Here is a 9,273-nt window from a genome sequence, read left to right as displayed (position 1 = left end):
AATCTCTCTCAAGTTCTATCTTCAAGTTCTAAGTGTTCTTCATATATTCTACAAGTTCTAGTTACATAAAATCAAGAATACTTTCAAGTTTGCTAGCTCACTTCCAATCTTGTAAGGTGATCATCCAACCTCAAGAAATCTTTGTTTCTTACAGTAGGTTATCATTCTAATACAAGGTAATAATCATATTCAAACTTTGGTTCAATTTCTATAACTATAACAATCTTATTTCAAGTGATGATCTTACTTGAACTTGTTTTCGTGTCATGATTCTGCTTCAAGAACTTCGAGCCATCCAAGGATCCGTTGAAGCTAGATCCATTTTTCACTTTTCCAGTAGGTTTATCCAAGGAACTTAAGGTAGTAATGATGTTCATAACATCATTCGATTCATACATATAAAGCTATCTTATTCGAAGGTTTAAACTTGTAATCACTAGAACATAGTTTAGTTAATTCTAAACTTGTTCGCAAACAAAAGTTAATCCTTCTAACTTGACTTTTAAAATCAACTAAACACATGTTCTATATCTATATGATATGCTAACTTAATGATTTAAAACCTGGAAACACGAAAAACACCGTAAAACCGGATTTACGCCGTCGTAGTAACACCGCGGGCTGTTTTGGGTTAGTTAATTTAAAACTATGATAAACTTTGATTTAAAAGTTGTTATTCTGAGAAAATGATTTTTATTATGAACATGAAACTATATCCAAAAATTATGGTTAAACTCAAAGTGGAAGTATGTTTTCTAAAATGGTCATCTAGACGTCGTTCTTTCGACTGAAATGACTACCTTTACAAAAATGACTTGTAACTTATTTTTCCGACTATAAACCTATAATTTTTCTGTTTATATTCATAAAATATAGTTCAATATGAAACCATAGCAATTTGATTCACTCAAAACGGATTTAAAATGAAGAAGTTATGGGTAAAACAAGATTGGATAATTTTTCTCATTTTAGCTACGTGAAAATTGGTAACAAATCTATTCCAACCATAACTTAATCAACTTGTATTGTATATTATGTAATCTTGAGATACCATAGACACGTATACAATGTTTCGACCTATCATGTCGACACATCTATATATATTTCGGAACAACCATAGACACTCTATATGTGAATGTTGGAGTTAGCTATACAGGGTTGAGGTTGATTCCAAAATATATATAGTTTGAGTTGTGATCAATACTGAGATACGTATACACTGGGTCGTGGATTGATTCAAGATAATATTTATCGATTTATTTCTGTATATCTAACTGTGGACAACTAGTTGTAGGTTACTAACGAGGACAGCTGACTTAATAAACTTAAAACATCAAAATATATTAAAAGTGTTGTAAATATATTTTGAACATACTTTGATATATATGTATATATTGTTATAGGTTCGTGAATCAACCAGTGGCCAAGTCTTACTTCCCGACGAAGTAAAAATCTGTGAAAGTGAGTTATAGTCCCACTTTTAAAATCTAATATTTTTGGGATGAGAATACATGCAGGTTTTATAAATGATTTACAAAATAGACACAAGTACGTGGAACTACATTCTATGGTTGAATTATCGAAATCGAATATGCCCCTTTTTATTAAGTTTGGTAATCTAAGAATTAGGGAACAGACACCCTAATTGACGCGAATCCTAAAGATAGATCTATTGGGCCTAACAAACCCCATCCAAAGTACCGGATGCTTTAGTACTTCGAAATTTATATCATATCCGAAGGGTGTCCCGGAATGATGGGGATATTCTTATATATGCATCTTGTTAATGTCGGTTACCAGGTGTTCACCATATGAATGATTTTTATCTCTATGTATGGGATGTGTATTGAAATATGAAATCTTGTGGTCTATTGTTACGATTTGATATATATAGGTTAAACCTATAACTCACCAACATTTTTGTTGACGTTTTAAGCATGTTTATTCTCAGGTGATTATTAAGAGCTTCCGCTGTTGCATACTTAAATAAGGACGAGATTTGGAGTCCATGCTTGTATTATATTGTGTAAAAACTGCATTCAAGAAACTTATTTTGTTGTAACATATTTGTATTGTAAACCATTATGTAATGGTCGTGTGTAAACAGGATATTTTAGATTATCATTATTTGATAATCTACGTAAAGCTTTTTAAACCTTTATTGATGAAATAAAGGTTATGGTTTGTTTTAAAATGAATGCAGTCTTTGAAAAATGTCTCATATAGAGGTCAAAACCTCGCAACGAAATCAATTAATATGGAACGTTTTTAATCAATAAGAACGGGACATTTTAGTTGGTATCAGAGCGTTGGTTTTAGAGAACCAGAATTTTGTATTAGTGTGTCTTATCGAGTTTGTTAGGATGCATTAGTGAGTCTGGACTTCGACCGTGTTTACTTGAAAAATGATTGCTTAACAAATTTGGTTGGAAACTATATATTTTTAACATGTGAATATTATGTGATATATTAATCTCTTAACGTGTTTGATATTATGTGATAGATGTCTACCTCTAGAACAAGTCCCATTGACTCACCTAATAATAATGAAGAGTCAAATGTAAATTGGAATGATTCGTGGACTGATTCACAAGTTCCCGAAGAGGAACCGGAAGAAGAGTCAGAACCGGAAGAAGAATCGGAACCGGATGAAGAAATAGAACCGGTGGGGGAAATAATAAAATGGTTAAGTAAAAGAAAATCCTCAACCAACCGACCAAGGTTAATTATGGTCAATGGTGTTTCCGCCAAGGAAGCTAAATATTGGGAGGATTACCAATTCTCCGATGAATCGGATTCCGACGAGAATTCCGATGATGTTATAGAAATTACCCCAACTAAATTTAAAAAGGCAAAAGAAAATAATAAGGGAAAGGGCATAAAAATAGAGAAATCTAATTCCAACCCCGATGAACTTTATATGTATCGTCAACCCCCGAAGTCCTTAAGTTGTAACAATGACCCGGGAACCTCTAAACCACCAGGTTTTTCTAAACCAATGTGGATAACGACGGCTCGTATTAGGGGAACATCATATATCCCTAGAAACTTGGTAAAACGAACCAAAACCGAAGAAGAAGAAACAAGTGAGTCGGAATAAGATAGTTGTATTCGTGTGGTGTAATATATGTAATATAGTGTGCTTATGCTTTATGATATATGTAAAAATTGCTTGTATTAATAAGTATTTTTTTTATGAATCTAACTCTTGTCTATTTTACAGTATAAAAACACAAAATGGATAGACAACCCAATATTTTAAGAGACCTACCCGGAGACATGATTGATGAAATCTTGTCTAGAGTCGGTCAGAATTCCTCGGCACAACTATTTAAGGCGAGATCAGTTTGTAAGACTTTCGAAGAACGTTCCAAGAATGCCTTGGTTTATAAAAGGCTTTCGTTCGAAAGATGGGGGATATCACATTGGGAAATCCATAAGTTACGATGTGTTTACTTTGACGCATATATTGCGGGGAACCCAAATGCTATTTTACGCAATGGGTTAAGAAATTATTTTGACTCAATATATCCGAATATTGGACTTCGTGATTTAGAAAAAGCGGCTAACATGCAACATAAAGAAGCATGTTATGCTTACGGATTAGTAATGTTCGCTTCTCACCAAAGTGAGAACAAGAACATCGGGCTACAACTATTAAACAAAACGTTCTCACAAGTGACGGAGTCGGTAATTGGGGTAAGAAATGAGGTTTTTAGATTGTTACGGGACTGTTGGACATTACGTAACCCTCGTCCCTTTGACGACGTTACAACACGCTGTCTTATCAACGGCCATAACGGGTATGTTCCACAAGACCAAGGATGGGAAGTAGTCCTAGTAAAACCAGAATGCATGACTTGTTTCTGGACGTATGAATTACGTGTCTTTATTGCCTTTGCTGAACGACTTGTGTACTAGCTAGAATTATCTTCACAACTATCTTGTATCAAAGTTATTGTGTGCTATATTTCATGTTTTATGTAAAATAAGCGGTATTGTAAGTTTGTAAAATATTGTATAAAAGTTTGAACGCGAAATATTATTACAATCAGTTTTTCATATAGAATTGTAGTAGTTGAATTGTATATTAGCTACTAAGTATGAACTTAACGGGTAGGTACTACCCGAATTTAAACTTATAAAACGCTAATATGAAGAAAAAGCTTTTATAAATGAGTTCATATTATGCTACGAAATACTATTAACTACTCTTAATATTCTGTATGATTAACTTGTTCCATTTGACTATTTTGAAGGAAATGGCACCGACTACTCGACACACCGTGAATATGAATGAAGAGGAATTCCGTACTTTTCTAGCTTCAAACATAGCCGCAGTACAGGCTGCGCTACATACCAACAATAACCTTGGATCTGGCAGTACAGGAAATCGTGTAGGATGCACCTACAAAGAATTCACTGCCTGCAAACCTTTGGAATTTGATGGAACCGAAGGACCGATCGGATTGAAACGGTGGACCGAGAAGGTCAAATCGGTGTTTGCCATAAGTAAGTGTACTGAAGAGGACAAAGTGAAGTACGCTACGCATACCTTCACAGGTTCTGCGTTAACATGGTGGAATACCTATCTAGAGCAAGTGGGACAAGATGATGCGTACGCACTACCGTGGTCAGCATTCAAGCACTTGATGAACGAGAAGTACAGTCCCAGAACCGAGGTCAATAAGCTCAAGACAGAACTTAGAGGGTTACGAACCCAAGGATTTGATATTACCACGTACGAAAGACGATTCACAGAATTGTGCCTATTGTGTCCGGGAGCATTCGAAGATGAGGAAGAGAAGATCGACGCGTTTGTGAAAGGATTACCGGAAAGAATCCAAGAAGATATAAGTTCACACGATCCCGCCTCCATACAACAGGCATGTAGAATGGCTCACAAACTAGTGAACCAGATTGAAGAAAGAATTAAAGAACAGACTGCTGAAGAGGCCAATATGAAGCAAGTCAAAAGAAAGTGGGAGGAAAACGGTGATAAGAATCACCAATACAACAACAACAGCAATTACAACAATAATCGCAATAATTATCCCAACAATCGCAACATCAATCGCAACTACAACAAACGGCCCAACAACAACAACAACAACAACAGCAACAACAACAATCATCATAACAACAATAATAACCGCAACAACAACAACAATCAGAAGCAACTATGCCAAAGGTGTGAAAAGTATCACTCGGGGTTCTGCACCAAATTTTGCAACAAGTGTAAAAGAAATGGTCATAGCACGGCCAAGTGTGAGGTCTACGGACCAGGGGTTAATAGAACGAAAGGAACAAATGGTGTCGGAACGAGTAATGGCGGAGCAAGTAGTGTCGGAGCAAGTTATGCCAATGTAGTTTGTTATAAATGTGGAAAACCAGGACACATTATTAGAAATTGCCCGAACCAGGAGAACACGAATGGACAAGGCCGCGGAAGAGTTTTCAATATTAATACGGCAGAGGCACAGGAAGACCCGGAGCTTGTTACGGGTACGTTTCTTATTGACAATAAATCTGCTTACGTTTTATTTGATTTCAGGTGCGGATAGAAGCTATATGAGTAGAGATTTTTGTGCTAAATTAAGTTGTCCATTGACGCCTTTGGATAGTAAATTTTTACTCGAATTAGCAAATGGTAAATTAATTTCAGCAGATAATATATGTCGGAATCGAGAAATTAAACTGGTTAGCGAAACATTTAAGATTGATTTGATACCAGTAGAGTTAGGGAGTTTTGATGTGATAATCGGTATGGACTGGTTGAAAGAAGTGAAAGCAGAGATCGTTTGTTACAAAAATGCAATTCGCATTATACGAGAAAAAGGAAAACCCTTAATGGTGTACGGAGAAAAGGGCAACACAAAGCTACATATTATTAGTAATTTGAAGGCACAAAAACTAATAAGAAAAGGTTGCTATGCTGTTCTAGCACACGTCGAGAAAGTACAAACTGAAGAAAAGAGCATCAATGATGTTCCCATTGCAAAAGAATTTCCCGATGTATTTCCGAAAGAATTACCGGGATTACCCCCACATCGATCCGTTGAATTTCAAATAGATCTTGTACCAGGAGCTGCACCAATAGCTCGTGCTCCTTACAGACTCGCACCCAGCGAGATGAAAGAACTGCAAAGCCAATTACAAGAACTTTTAGAGCGTGGTTTCATTCGACCAAGCACATCACCGTGGGGAGCTCCTGTTTTGTTTGTCAAGAAGAAAGATGGTACATTCAGGTTGTGTATCGACTATCGAGAGTTGAACAAACTTACCATCAAGAACCGGTACCCACTACCGAGAATTGACGACTTATTTGATCAACTACAAGGCTCGTCTGTTTATTCAAAGATTGACTTACGTTCCGGGTATCATCAAATGCGGGTGAAAGAAGATGATATTCCAAAGACTGCTTTCAGAACACGTTACGGTCATTACGAGTTTATGGTCATGCCATTTGGTTTAACTAATGCACCAGCTGTGTTCATGGACCTTATGAACCGAGTGTGTGGACCATACCTTGACAAGTTTGTCATTGTTTTCATTGATGACATACTTATTTACTCAAAGAATGACCAAGAACACGGTGAACATTTGAGAAAGGTGTTAGAAGTATTGAGGAAGGAAGAATTGTACGCTAAGTTTTCAAAGTGTGCATTTTAGTTGGAAGAAGTTCAATTCCTCGGTCACATAGTGAACAAAGAAGGTATTAAGGTGGATCCGGCAAAGATATAAACTGTTGAAAAGTGGGAAACCCCGAAAACTCCGAAACACATACGCCAGTTTTTAGGACTAGCCGGTTACTACAGAAGGTTCATCCAAGACTTTTACAGAATAGCAAAACCCTTGACTGCATTAACGCATAAAGGGAAGAAATTTGAATGGAATGATGAACAAGAGAAAGCGTTTCAGTTATTGAAGAAAAATCTAACTACGACACCTATATTGTCATTGCCTGAAGGGAATGATGATTTTGTGATTTATTGTGACGCATCAAAGCAAGGTCTCGGTTGTGTATTAATGCAACGAACGAAGGTGATTGCTTATGCGTCTAGACAATTGAAGATTCACGAACAAAATTATACGACGCATGATTTGGAATTAGGCGCGGTTGTTTTTGCATTAAAGACTTGGAGGCACTACTTATATGGGGTCAAAAGTATTATATATACCGACCACAAAAGTCTTCAACACATATTTAATCAGAAACAACTGAATATGAGACAGCGTAGGTGGATTGAATTATTGAATGATTACGACTTTGAGATTCGTTACCACCCGGGGAAGGCAAATGTGGTAGCCGATGCCTTGAGCAGGAAGGACAGAGAACCCATTCGAGTAAAATCTATGAATATAATGATTCATAATAACCTTACTACTCAAATAAAGGAGGCGCAACAAGGAGTTTTAAAAGAGGGAAATTTAAAGGATGAAATACCCAAAGGATCGGAGAAGCATCTTAATATTCGGGAAGACGGAACCCGGTATAGGGCTGAAAGGATTTGGGTACCAAAATTTGGAGATATGAGAGAAATGGTACTTAGAGAAGCTCATAAAACCAGATACTCAATACATCCTGGAACGGGGAAGATGTACAAGGATCTCAAGAAACATTTTTGGTGGCCGGGTATGAAAGCCGATGTTGCTAAATACGTAGGAGAATGTTTGACGTGTTCTAAGGTCAAAGCTGAGCATCAGAAACCATCAGGTCTACTTCAACAACCCGAAATCCCGGAATGGAAATGGGAAAACATTACCATAGATTTCATCACTAAATTGCCAAGGACTGCAAGTGGTTTTGATACTATTTGGGTAATAGTTGATCGTCTTACCAAATCAGCACACTTCCTGCCAATAAGAGAAGATGACAAGATGGAGAAGTTAGCACGACTGTATTTGAAGGAAGTCGTCTCCAGACATGGAATACCAATCTCTATTATCTCTGATAGGGATGGCAGATTTATTTCAAGATTCTGGCAGACATTACAGCAAGCATTAGGAACTCGTCTAGACATGAGTACTGCCTATCATCCACAAACTGATGGGCAGAGCGAAAGGACGATACAAACGCTTGAAGACATGCTACGAGCATGTGTTATTGATTTCGGAAACAGTTGGGATCGACATCTACCGTTAGCAGAATTTTCCTACAACAACAGCTACCATTCAAGCATTGAGATGGCGCCGTTTGAAGCACTTTATGGTAGAAAGTGCAGGTCTCCGATTTGTTGGAGTGAAGTGGGGGATAGACAGATTACGGGTCCGGAGATTATACAAGAAACTACCGAGAAGATCATCCAAATTCAACAACAGTTGAAAACCACCCAAAGTCGACAAAAGAGCTACGCTGACATTAAAAGAAAAGATATAGAATTTGAAATTGGAGAGATGGTCATGCTTAAAGTTGCACCTTGGAAAGGCGTTGTCCGATTTGGTAAACGAGGGAAATTAAATCCAAGGTATATTGGACCATTCAAGATTATTGATCGTGTCGGACCAGTAGCTTACCGACTTGAGTTACCTCAACAACTCGCGGCTGTACATAACACTTTCCACGTCTCAAATTTGAAGAAATGTTTTGCTAAAGAAGATCTCACTATTCCGTTAGATGAAATCCAAATCAACGAAAAACTTCAATTCATCGAAGAACCCGTCGAAATAATGGATCGTGAGGTTAAAAGACTTAAGCAAAACAAGATACCAATTGTTAAGGTTCGATGGAATGCTCGTAGAGGACCCGAGTTCACCTGGGAGCGTGAAGATCAGATGAAGAAGAAATACCCGCATTTATTTCCAGAAGATACGTCAACACCTCCAACTGCTTAAAATTTCGGGACGAAATTTATTTAACGGGTAGGTACTGTAGTGACCCGAACTTTTCCATGTTTATATATATTAATTGAGATTGATATTTACATGATTAAATGTTTCCAACATGTTAAGCAATCAAACTTGTTAAAACTTGATTAATTGAAATATGTTTCATATAGACAATTGACCACCCAAGTTGACCGGTGATTCATGAACGTTAAAACTTGTAAAAACTATATGATGACATATATATGGATATATATATAGTTAACATGATAATATGATAAGTAAACATATCATTAAGTATATTAACAATGAACTACATATGTAAAAACAAGACTACTAACTTAATGATTTTTAAACGAGACATATATGTAACGATTATCGTTGTAAAGACATTTAATGTATATATATCATATTAAGAGATATTCATACATGATAATATCATGATAA

This window comes from Rutidosis leptorrhynchoides, chromosome 4 (assembly GCF_046630445.1).
Source record: "Rutidosis leptorrhynchoides isolate AG116_Rl617_1_P2 chromosome 4, CSIRO_AGI_Rlap_v1, whole genome shotgun sequence".
NCBI classification, from domain to species: Eukaryota; Viridiplantae; Streptophyta; class Magnoliopsida; order Asterales; family Asteraceae; genus Rutidosis; species Rutidosis leptorrhynchoides.
The sequence above is the reverse complement of the archived record's forward strand: the minus strand, read 5'-3'. Positions refer to the sequence as shown.